We start from the raw sequence: 12,158 nt of genomic DNA on the forward strand, positions 1-12,158 counted from the left end.
GCTCCTTCATTGCATCTTGATGGTGGCTTCTGTCAGTATACTAATGATTGAGAGTAGATCAATGAACAGTAATTGACTGGTTTGGTTTCATCCTTTTTTTTGTGGACAAGTCTTAACCAGGGAAATTTTCCCACATTGCTGAGCAGATGCCAGTGCTGTACTTTATTTATTTTTTTTCACTCATAGGACATAGGAGTCACTGGATGGCCAGAATTTATTTCCCATCCTTAGCAGCCCTTCAGAAGATGGTGGTAAGCTGCCTTTTTCACCCACTGCAGTCCATATATTGGACCAAATTGGCTAGGGGCACAGCCAGTTTTGTAGCATAGGTTTTCAGTACTATTGCCAGATTGCTGTCAGGGCCCATAACTTTTGTAACAGTCAATGCTTTCAACCACTCCTTTACATTACATGGAATAAATCAAATCAACTGAGGACTGGCATTTAAGATCTTGGAAACTTCAGGAGGAGGTTGAGTTGGAATAAGCACTCTGCACTTTTTGCTTGAGATGGTTGCAAATACTTCAGACTTGTATTTTGCACTAATATGAGCTCAATAATTCCCAGTAATTGAGGATGAGGAAAACTGTGGAGCCTCCTTCTCCATGGAGTGATTTAGCTATTCACTGTAACAATACAGGGATAATAAGTCAGATTAATCAGACTCAACAACATTGGAAATGGCAACACAGTGAAATTAAAATATTCAATGACCCTCAAAATCACAGAATTGCTCCTAACCAGATTTTATGAATAACAGGTATTGAACACTAAATTCATAGTTTAAACAAAGTTTAACAATTTATTAGTAGTACCTCAAGTTTAGCTCAGTTAAACAACAAAGTAATCTAATTAATGTCTAAAATTTAAACCCAATCTTCTTTGATCATATTCCCACTCACACACATACATGGACAGACAAACACAATTAAGGTTAAATTAGAAAGAAAATAAAAGTGTTGTAACTGGCCAGTTCACTTAAGCAGTTTTTAACAATGGTTGCTAAGTCTTCATGCAGTCCTGAATAATGAGTTGTTCACAGGCACGTGACTGTACATTGTACTTGAATTCCAAAATCACCAGTCAATCTATTCAGCTTCCGCAAACTGCTGGAGACACTTACTTAAGTCTCATAGACTGGGGTTCTTTTCTCAGAACTTTCAATAATTCTATTAGAGAATGACTACACAGCAACCAAAACTCTGTCCAGCAGCTTTTAGAGCCACACTGCCTTCTATACAAAACCCAGTCCAAACCAGTTAAATATATAGTTGCTTTTTTTTGTCATTTTATCTTTGTTTGACTGGCTGGCACTGGCCTTCCTTTGTCCTTTTTAATATCATAATACATCTCCAGTACCACAACATCTTCAGTATTCAGAGAACAATAACTAAGCTGCAATTATTTTTTAAAGCCAATTTCCATATCAGAAATTTTGTTCATTGCTCTTTCTAAAAAAAGCTGCTTGTCTAAAGTTCAACTCTCAATTTCAGCTCACTGTTCCAAACCAAAACTGTTAAAAATCATGAAATAATCCGTGATGGTCCATCATTCATGACTGGGTATGATAGGACTGCAGAGCTTAGCTCTGTTTTGCTGGTTGTACCATGAAGTAGCTCTGTCTATAGAACTGTAGTCAGTTCTAGTAAGACTGTCATGAACTGATGCACTTTCAACAGGTAGCTTGGTCTGGATGAAAACAATTTGGTTTCTCTCTTCTGTTCTCTAATCATCTATTGACGTGAAACATCAACTTTCCTGCTGCTCTGATACTGCCTGGCCAGCTGTGTTCCTCTAGCTCCACATTGTGTTATCTCAACCCATCAGAATAGTTGTTGGCCATCTGCAGATTTTTTTTTGCTTTGTTTGACTTAAAGCAATGAAACTTTTGCACAGAGTCTGATGTTGACTTGTCTATTCCTGTGTTTCTAATCTGGTGGTTTTCATGGTGTGTAGTCGCATGTTAAAAGTGAGTGAACTTCCACATTTTAAATTTCCCCATGAATGTCAGTATTTGTGAGTGCTGTATCCATTTATAATATAGATTCTCTGCTACAAAGTTGTTCTGGTGAAAAAGAATCAATTTCTCATTTATAATTAGTTTTACATTCCTGTGCAGCTGATTTGAAATAAAAACACATTTTTCTCAGCTAAGTAAGCCAACTGCTAACAGCTTTCATCATCGTCAAATCTGCAACATGTCAACTATTGATTTACTAACACTGGAAGGAATGTCAACTCCGGTGCTGGGTTTAAAGACGGTGAATTGGCAGGAAAGGTGAAATATTGCTGAAAATGTACAACAAATTCAAATACAAATAGCAGTGTCAGACTCAGGAGCAAGCGTAGGCTATTCATACTTCCAACCTGCTGTTTGCCTCTTAATAGGATAATGGTTGATCAGGTTGTACTTTCCTGCTTGCTTTCCATAAACCTTGACTTCCTTGTTTATCAAAGATTTATCTGACACTGCCTTGAGTAAATTGAAAGGCCCAGCCTCCACTACTTTCAAAGCGATTTCCACTGACAAACCTCTGACTCTAAGAAAATAATCTCATCTCAGTTTTAAAAGAAAAGCGCGTCCCTTATTTTTAATTTTCGCAACTTTAACGACACAATCGCGGAAAAGAAGGAAAATATCAGTTTCATCAAAAAAAGTAGTGAGAATTGCTATGTTAGAAACTAAAAGATTGATAGCCACGGACTCTAATTTACATTTCTTCCCCCTTTTCACACCCAACCGATTTTATTGGATTCAATAGAAAGTTTCCAAAATCCTGCACGAAGCAACTTCAATTGTGATCATTCCTGTGGAATACTCGAGTTGAAGTGAGGATAGGCAGACGAGGAAGCCAAGTTGTTGAAGGGAAGATTGGAGGCAGGAGCTGGACCGTATCCGGTGGCGAAGGTGACATTGGGTCTGGAGTTGCTGCTGTTTGCTTGTGCCGACAGCAGAGGGGGTGTTGCTACTAGCTTCAGGCTGACAGGTTGGCTTTCCGCCCACAGGTCTGACGATTCTATCTCCATGGAGATATGTTTACGTACAGATCACGGCGAGGTCTGCAGCTGAGATCCCATTTATACAGGCTGATGCGGACACATTGATCGTACTGAGCGGCGGACAGAGAAGCGCCCAGACTGAGGAGGATCCTCACAAGTTGCCCGACAAGGACTTCACGTGGAACTGCACCCAGGACACTTTTAATTCTAAAACAAACATCATGTTTCGGTTCACTTACGAAGCGTTGCCTCTGACTTTCTGAGCAGCAAAGAAAGTTTGGTCAGCAATTCCATTGCACTATTTGCAGGGGTGAGTAAGACCGCAGAGCTAGCTGTAATCTGTCACATTTCACCGCAGACAGCGCCACCATTAATGTCCTGAATCAGCAAATACTATTTTTAAACAGTGTCAGACAAGGATACGAACACCTAATTTATACATTCAGAGCGCGTGTCTATATATAATAGAAATGCTTAAATAAGGGAACGTTAATTAACAACTTCCAGTAAAATTGCTAGCTATGTGTTTTACTGCGGTGTACCTCGAAAGGCATGTGTGCCTTTTCTAATAAGTGTCAGGCAACACCTATTTCAACTTGAAAAAATTACGATAAAATGTATGAATGTAAGTAGAATATAATCATGTAATAAGTGTGTAAATTATGGCATTCCAACGAACAGGTAAGACGGATCTCTGATGCAGTTGCAGGCACAATCCTTGTCTTTTTTTTAAAAAAAGAATTTTGTGAATGGTAAATCTTATTGGTGCATTATCCACTGACCTTTAATTCCACCGAAAGTTTATTTTTCTCCGAAAAATGTTAAGATGTAAAGCGAACGCTAAATTGTAAAAGTTCACTTTCGTCCGAAATAGTTTGAAAGATAATTTTATGAAGATATGAAGTAGCAGGCTCTTTTACAAGAATCTAAGATGATTACATATACCAAGCTTTATCTTTGTATGGACACACATATGCCCAGATTATGAGACTAACAGCGAGCACAATAAGTAAGAGTCGCTTTCAAAATTTTACGATGTGCAAATTGCTATCTGGTGATGGATTTATTTTTAAAAGAACACATCGTTCTGCAACATATTCAAAGTGAAATATAAATAAAGCACATCTGAGGTCTGTTCCGATTTTGTATTTTGGGCTGCGAGTAAGATCCTTATTTTAAAATAGCGTATGATGTGGGGGGCCACGGGGCTAGAAATAGCGACCAGTTGGACCCGATACACAGCTCATTGGGAATGATACATGTAAATTATCAGTCACTTGTACATACACCCCATCCCGCCTCACAATAAACGATTGTTTGAAACAGTTCCATGCTAAGTCCATGTACATTTGCGTCAAACTGTAAAAAAAATGAGAAAAATTGATATCTTTAATCCTATCAAAGACATTCTGTGGAATTGGTAATTCGGCGAAAAATACGAACTGAATGTACTTTGGCGAGATCTGTGTGTACAGTATTAAATGTAAAAAAAATTTAAAAAGGCAAGGTCCTTTACAAATCTGATTAACAAGACAAGAACACTTTGTAACAGCAGACGGTCTTGGACGACTTAAACTTAGATCCTGGAACTGAGAAGGCGGAGTGCAGCCTGGTGGCAGGAAGTGGTAATACATGGCACTGGAGTTATGAAGTTCTCACTGTGAAGGAACAGCAGTACACGAGCGACAGCAGTGAATGTTACGTTTTGGCATTTACAGGTTAATGCTCAACCTGTTTGCTTGTGCTATGTGCTATGAATGCATCTTCCTTGACATCAACCCCTGGACTAGGCTTTAAACACAGAGCTCTGGTTCAATGGCACAGACCCTGCCAACTGTGCCACAATCCCCAAATTTACATCAACAAGCAACTTTAAAAAATCCTGAGCGCTTTACGATAGTAAGGAGGTATCTGTACCGAGATATTTTTGTGTTAGAGAAAATAGTCTCCCATACTAATGAGAGCAGCATTTATAATTCAATACGTTGCTTTGTATTGCACCTGTAAAGCGCCTTGCAACGTTTCTTTGAGAGAAACGGTATTTCAGTGTAACTTCTTGTTGTTTATTGCTTCAAAGGATGGCGGGATAACGATTTACAAAGTTCTCTTTAATGATTATAATTCATCTAAGGAAGATATTCTAATGCCCTCAAATTGTTTGTAACAGTTTGAATTATTCAGTCTACTACTTCTTTCGTTGTTAAATCAATGAAAATAAATTGAATCGTTTTTATGAAGAAGAGTTTCCCGATATCACACCGACATTTACATTTTACTAGATACCCAGAAAGTCTTGTGGCACAGCTGGCAGGGTCTGTGCCATTGAACCAGAGCTCTGTGTTTAAAGCCTAGTCCAGGGGTTGATGTCAAGGAAGATGCATTCATACCACATAGCACAAGCAAACAGGTTGAGCATTAACCTGTAAATGTCAACGTACGCCAAGGTATGAGACTTGTTTGCCTTGGCTCTACTCTCAGTTTAATGTGAAGGGTTAACTTTCTTTTAGTAACCTTAACACGCTTTTAGAACACCATATAATCACCTGCAAGATTTCCATTTTTGTTTGAAAAGCTGATATTTCTTTGACAATTCAGATTCCTGGCACTGGGGTTCAGGCAAATTGCACAGAAACACTGTCTACAAAAGCAGAAATTACAGGAAAGGCACAACAGGTCTGGTAGCATTGGTGGAAAAAAAAGTTTCAGGTTCAGTGACCCTTTGTCAGATCCTTCCTCTGAGGAAAGATCACTGAAACCAAAACATTACCTCTGATTTCTCTTCACAGATGCTGTGAGACCTACTGTGCCTTTCCAGCAATTTCTGCTTTTGAAACTGTCTATGGAGCCTGATTATTTTTCTTGTTTGTCGGTCAGCTCTGAATGCAACATTATAGATGGGGATTGAAATAGAGCAGGTCACAATTTGATCCTCAGACCTATGTCCCATGGCAGGATGATGGTTGGCTCACATTGGTTCGACTTGCATAAAGTGGAACCTATTAAGAAACAAAGCCTCTTTCAACTTCACCCTGAGATAGTTGGATATCTTTCAAAAATGGGGTCAATGATCAGTGATGTTATGACACACCTCTGGAGCAGGTGGGACTTGAACCCAGGCTGGACTTCCATAAGGCATTTCATAAAATGCCACACAAAAGCTTAATACACAAGGGAAGTCACATGGGGTTGTGGGTCATTTATTATCTTGGATAGAGGATTGGCTAGCCAACAGAAAACATAGAGTCAGAATAAATGTCTTTTTCAGGTTGGGAAGACATAACTGGTAGGGAGCCACGGTGCTCAGTCCTCAGCTCCAATCCATACAATTGGATGTGGGGATGGAAAGTACTATAGTCAAATTTACAGATGATACTAAAACAGATGGGAAAATGAGTTGTAATTAATAATAAAAAAGAAATTTACAAAAGTCTCTTTCAATTCCTCCCTCTTCCTACAGACTAAGGGGGTGGCCATGGGCACCCGCATCGGCCTCAACTATGCCTGCCTCTTTGTAGGTTACATGGAACAGTCCCTCTTCCGCACCTACACAGGCCCCAAACCCCACCTCTTCCTCCGTTACATTGATGACTGTATCGGCGCCGCCTCTTGCTCCCCAAAGGAGCTCGAATAGTTCATCCACTTCACCAACACCTTCCACCCCAACCTTCAGTTCACCTGGGCCATCTCCAGCACATCCCTCACCTTCCTGAACCTCTCAGTCTCCATCTCAGGCAACCAGCTTGTAACTGATGTCCATTTCAAGCCCACCGACTCCCACAGCTACCTAGAATACACCTCCTCCCACCCACCCTCCTGCAAAAATTCCATCCCCTATTCCCAATTCCTCCGCCTCCGCCGCATCTGCTCCCACGATGAGGCATTCCACTCCCGCACATCCCAGATGTCCAAGTTCTTCAAGGACCGCAACTTTCCCCCCACAGTGATCGAGAACGCCCTTGACCGCATCTCCCGCAACACATCCCTCACACCCGGCCCCCGCCACAACTGCCCAAAGAGTATCCCCCCTCGTTCTCACACACCACCCCACCAACCTCCGGATACAACGCATCATCCTCCAACACTTCCGCCATCTACAATCCGACCCCACCACCCAACACATTTTTCCATCCCCACCCCGTCTGCTTTCCAGAGAGACCATTCACTCCGTGACTCCCTTGTTCGCTCCACACTGCCCTCCAACCCCACCACACCCGGCACCTTCCCCTGCAACTGCAGGAAATGCTACACTTGCCCCACACCTCCTCCCTCACCCCTATCCCAGGCCCCAAGATGACTTTCCACATTAAGCAGAGGTTCACCTGCACATCTGCCAATGTGGTATACTGCATCCACTGTACCCGGTGTGGCATTCCTCTACATTGGGGAAACCAAGCGGAGGCTTGGAGACCGCTTTGCAGAACACCTCCGCTCGGTTCGCAATAAACAACTGCACTTCCCAGTCACAAACCATTTCCACTCCCCCTCCCATTCTTTAGATGACATGTCCATCATGGGCCTCCTGCAGTGCCACAATGATGCCACCCGAAGGTTGCAGGAACAGCAACTCATATTCCGCTTGGGAACGCTGCAGCCCAATGGTATCAATGTGGACTTCACCAGCTTCAAAATCTCCCCTACCCCCACCACATCCCAAAACCAGCCCAGTTCCTCCCCTCCCCCCACTGCACCACACAACCAGCCCAGCTCTTCCCCTCCACCCACTGCATCCCAAAACCAGTCCAACCTGTCTTTGCCTCCCTAACCTGTTCTTCCTCTCACCCATCCTTTCCTCCCACCCCAAGCCGCACCTCCAACTCCTACCTACTAACCTCATCCCACCTCCTTGACCTGTCCGTCTTCCCTGGACTGACCTATCCCCTCCCTACCTTCCCACCTATACTCTCCTCTCCACCTATCTTCTTTTCTCTCCATCTTCGGTCCGCCTCCCACTCTCTCCCTATTTATTCCAGTTCCCTCTCTCCATCCCCCTCTCTGATGAAGGGTCTAGGCCTGAAACATCAGCTTTTGTGCTCCTGAGATGCTGCTGGGCCTGCTGTGTTCATCCAGCCTCACATTTCATTATCTTAAATTTACAAATGGATATGGTTAGGTTAGGTTAAGGGGCAAAAATTTGGCATATGGAGTTAAATATGAATAAATGTAGTGTTGTCTAGTTCGGTCAGAAGAATAGAACAACGGAATGTTAACTAAATGGAGAGAAACCTCCATGTGTTTCAGGGTAGAGAGATATGGGTGTCCTCGGCACGAATTGCAGAAAATTAGTATGCATGTACATCGTATATTAAGGAAAACAAATGGACTTTCGGTATTAGAGATAATGGGAACTGCAGATGCTGGAGATTCCAAGATAATAAAATGTGAGGCTGGATGAACACAGCAGGCCAAGCAGCATCTCAGGAGCACATTGTTCAAGGGATAAGAGTATAAAAATATTGGTGTTACTGTAACTGTAGAAGGTATTAGTGAGTCCGTACCTGGACCACTGCGTAGTTATAGTCCCCCTAACTTAGAGAGGGATATATCAGCTTTCGAGGCAATTCAGAGAAAGTTCACTAGATGGATTCCAGAGACGAGGAGTTTTTCTTACGTAGAGAGATTGAGCAGTTTTGACCTTACTGTTCAGCAAGTTTCTTATTCATTCGAAGGTTTCGTCCAGCTCACTCATCCCCACCACTCTTGAGTTTAATGTTACCGCCTATAGAGAAACTGAGTGAACGCAAGGCGGGACATAATGTTTACCGCTGATAGTATGGGTTGCCATTTCCTCAAACGAATCCAAAAAAAGAGGATTTCCCCTCCGAGCCTATCTTAATTGGTTCTTCCATTCAACGAATCCTTTGAGTTTCCATTTCCAAGTAACTTACCAAAGTCCAGCCTAAAACTGCCAGAGGGCATTGGGGGCTCGAGTGATAAAGGGTGTGTTCCTTAAACAAATAAAATGATTTGCATTGCAGCATAAAAGGGCCGGTGCAGACTCGTCGGGCCGAACGGCCTCCGTCTACTCCATAATAATTCCGTAATGCTGTGAATTGGCTTGATGTGCACTGTTAGTCTGACTGATTGAGGCGCTTGAATGTATTTTTTTTAGAACTCGGGATTGCAGGGAAAATGCAGTTTCGCTCCATTCGTATAAAATGATTCAACATTGGGGTGCTTGGGGAAAAAATGCTAACCGCAATTCTGAACAGAAAAACCTGCCTGCTGTCTCTTTTTTTGCACAAGCTCGGGGGTGGGGAGCGGGCGGGAGGAAGGGTCGGCCGCACTAGTCTCAGCCATTCTCTGGGTTCAGATTTGTGACTTTTTAGTGTTACCCTCCTCCTCACTTGTTCACTTCAGGTGCAATTCAGTAAGTTCTGTAATGTTATTTTGGAACTGAAGAATGTTGGAAATCTCTTTTTTAACACCTTGAAAGAAATCTGCCAAATACGGGAACAAACAATTCTTTCAGTTCCAACAACATTCTGCGAGGGGAATTCAGATTCCGGCTTGTTGTCTCGCCCTGTATTTATTCGCCGCCACTGCGAGCGGACCAGCGCTTTTGTTTTATTGCACAGCCCTGTAGCCTTAAACTTAAAAGCTATTGCTGGTATTCCAATAAATCCAGGTGCGCAAAGCTGCCATATCCAGATCCCCGGATATCCGGGCAAAGTCGTTTAAGTTTTGAGAATGAGTAATGTGACAATTGGCGTTTTAAACCGAGCTGAATTTTTAGGCTTCCTCAAATAGAACCAAAGCTTCACTAAAAGAAAACAAAAGCTAAAGCCGCTCCAACACGTTATACATATTATCTGCACAAGTTATTTGCAAATGTAAATATGTTTAATATAATTAGTACATTAAAGTGACAACATAAATGTAAATATGCATAATTACAAAATATTCTTTATGATCAGTTCAAAGCAATGCCTTGGTAGCGAGTCTTGTGGTGCAGTGGTAATATTCCTATGTCCAGGTTCAAGTCCCATCTGCTCTAACAATGTGTACATGTTCTAGCAGGTTGGTTAAAAAGAATTGAATTATTGTAGGTAACCCAGGATTGCCAATATTGCAGGATGGCGTTGGTATGTCCAGAAATTAAATCTGAGACGTTTAAAATGTGGCTTCGTTTCATGTACTTCTGTTCCTTGTACATGTTTTGCAGCTTGTAAAGTTTCAAGAATTATCCATGTTCGTAACCATGTTCTCTGATGAAGGGTCTAGGCCCGAAACGTCAGCTTTTGTGCTCCTGAGATGCTGCTTAGCCTGCTGTGTTCATCCAGCCTCACATTTTATTATCTTGGAATTCTCCAGCATCTGCAGTCCCCATTATCTCTCGTAACAGAAGCCGTTGACTTTCCAAGTGATTTATTTAAATAAGGCTGGACAATACAGGGATGTACAGGTCAGACAGCCAATGGCAGCGGAAACATATAAGGAGGGAGGGAGGTGAAGGTCATGTGATGATATTCGCATAATACGTCCAGAGTTGCAAATATAACATTTACTACACACCTGGATGCACACGTTGTTTCGACTATAACTACGTGAAACTAAAATCGATGTTACACGTTTTATCATTAATATTGTCATTTCAATATATTTGCTAACAACTCTTGACACCAGGTTAGATTCCGACAGGTTTATTTGAAAACTCAAGCGGAGCCTTCCTCCTTCTTCAGGTGTTGGTGAGAGAGGTTGTAACAGTGCAATTTATAAGTAAATGATCAAAGGGTCACACCCCTGCTGAGGATGTGTTAAACAAACCGAAGATGCTGAAAAATCTTTAATCAGTTAGGAGGTTTTAATTGATAAATATGTGTATGTAATTCCCCAAATTCGTTTCAAATCACTGTCCTGAGATCTATAGGTTTTATCAGTGTGAAGAAGACGTGACATTTTAGGTCAGACAATGCATATTAGGAGTGAGGCCTTGTTTAGAATCTGTTTGTGTTTTGGTTCCGAGTCAGATTGGTTGTATTTCTAAAGTATGAATTAATGAAACGCCACACTGACTGATTGTCTATAAACTGTGCTCTTTTCAAACAAAACAAAATATACAATTCACCCCACAGAGTCGTGTGTGTGTGTGTGTGTGTGTGTATGCGCACGCATTTGTCGGGGAGAGAGAAGGAATGAGTGTGGTGTGTATGCACATATTTGTGGGGGGGGGGTAGAGAAAGAATTGTGTGTGTGTGTGTGTGTGTGTGTTAGAGAGAGAGAGAGACCTCTTTACACAAATAAAACCTTTAGTTCTCTCAGGACAGTGACTTGAAAGGAATTTGGGGAATTACATACACATATTTATCAATTAAAACCTTCTAACTGATTAAAGATTTTTCAGCATCTTCGGTTTGTTTAACACATCCTCAGCAGGGGTGTGACCCTTTAATCTTTTACTTATAAATTGTACTGTTACAACCTCTCTCACCAACACCTGAAAAAACAGTAAGACTCCCAAAGCTTATGTTTTCAAATTAACCTGTTGGACTATAACCTAGCATTGTGTGATTTCTGACCTTGTCCACCCACTGGCACTTCCACAACAAGTTTTCACTAGTGTATCAGAGTTGAAGCAAGGACATATTCACATTGTGCTATGAAACTGTTTTTCATTCATATTACAACAACTTTATAAAGACATAAACAATCTAAAGAAAAATAGGGCCTGTAAAGGCTTTTAGCTATACTGTATCATCAAATAACAGCACTGTTCAATGATTTCTCCAGATGGCAAGTTCTCAGTTGCAATCTTTTTTGTGAGAGGGCACTGGATAGTGAGAAGATCATTATTAAAGTAGACAACCAGAAGCTTGTAGGCTACAAGTAGGATTGGTCAGCGATCTAGGTAAAATTTATCTGTTTGCTTTCCACAAATTAGCAACTATGCAATAACCTGATTTAAAATCCCTATTTATTGACACAATTTAAATTATTAAATAGATTTTATATCTCTTCGCTGAAATAATAACCATCTTCCATTCATTTTGTATCTTGAATCTTAATTTTCGTTATAACCTACACTTTAAACCTAATTACTTCAATTTACCCGAAGTGTCCAGTTGAATTTCATTGTTCTCAATTGTAACTTTGCTTTTTTATAGACAGTTAATTTACTATAAGTAATTACCAATTAAAGCATCACAATCGTTATAGTGCAG

At 41.2% G+C, this 12,158-nt stretch overlaps 1 protein-coding gene across 2 annotated transcripts in view; it reads left to right on the forward strand.

The window, feature by feature from the left end:
* Nucleotides 1–3,057: 3,057 nt before the first annotated feature.
* tent5c (terminal nucleotidyltransferase 5C) overlaps nucleotides 3,058–12,158 on the forward strand; it is a 30,808-nt gene continuing 21,707 nt past the window's right edge. For both annotated transcript variants that reach the window (XM_048541366.2, XM_048541364.2), the window contains exon 1: nucleotides 3,058–3,310. The gene's annotated coding sequence lies outside the window, so the exon portion shown is untranslated. The remainder of the gene's footprint in view (nucleotides 3,311–12,158) is intronic.

The sequence above is a fragment of the Stegostoma tigrinum genome, chromosome 12 (genome assembly GCF_030684315.1).
Source record: "Stegostoma tigrinum isolate sSteTig4 chromosome 12, sSteTig4.hap1, whole genome shotgun sequence".
NCBI classification, from domain to species: Eukaryota; Metazoa; Chordata; class Chondrichthyes; order Orectolobiformes; family Stegostomatidae; genus Stegostoma; species Stegostoma tigrinum.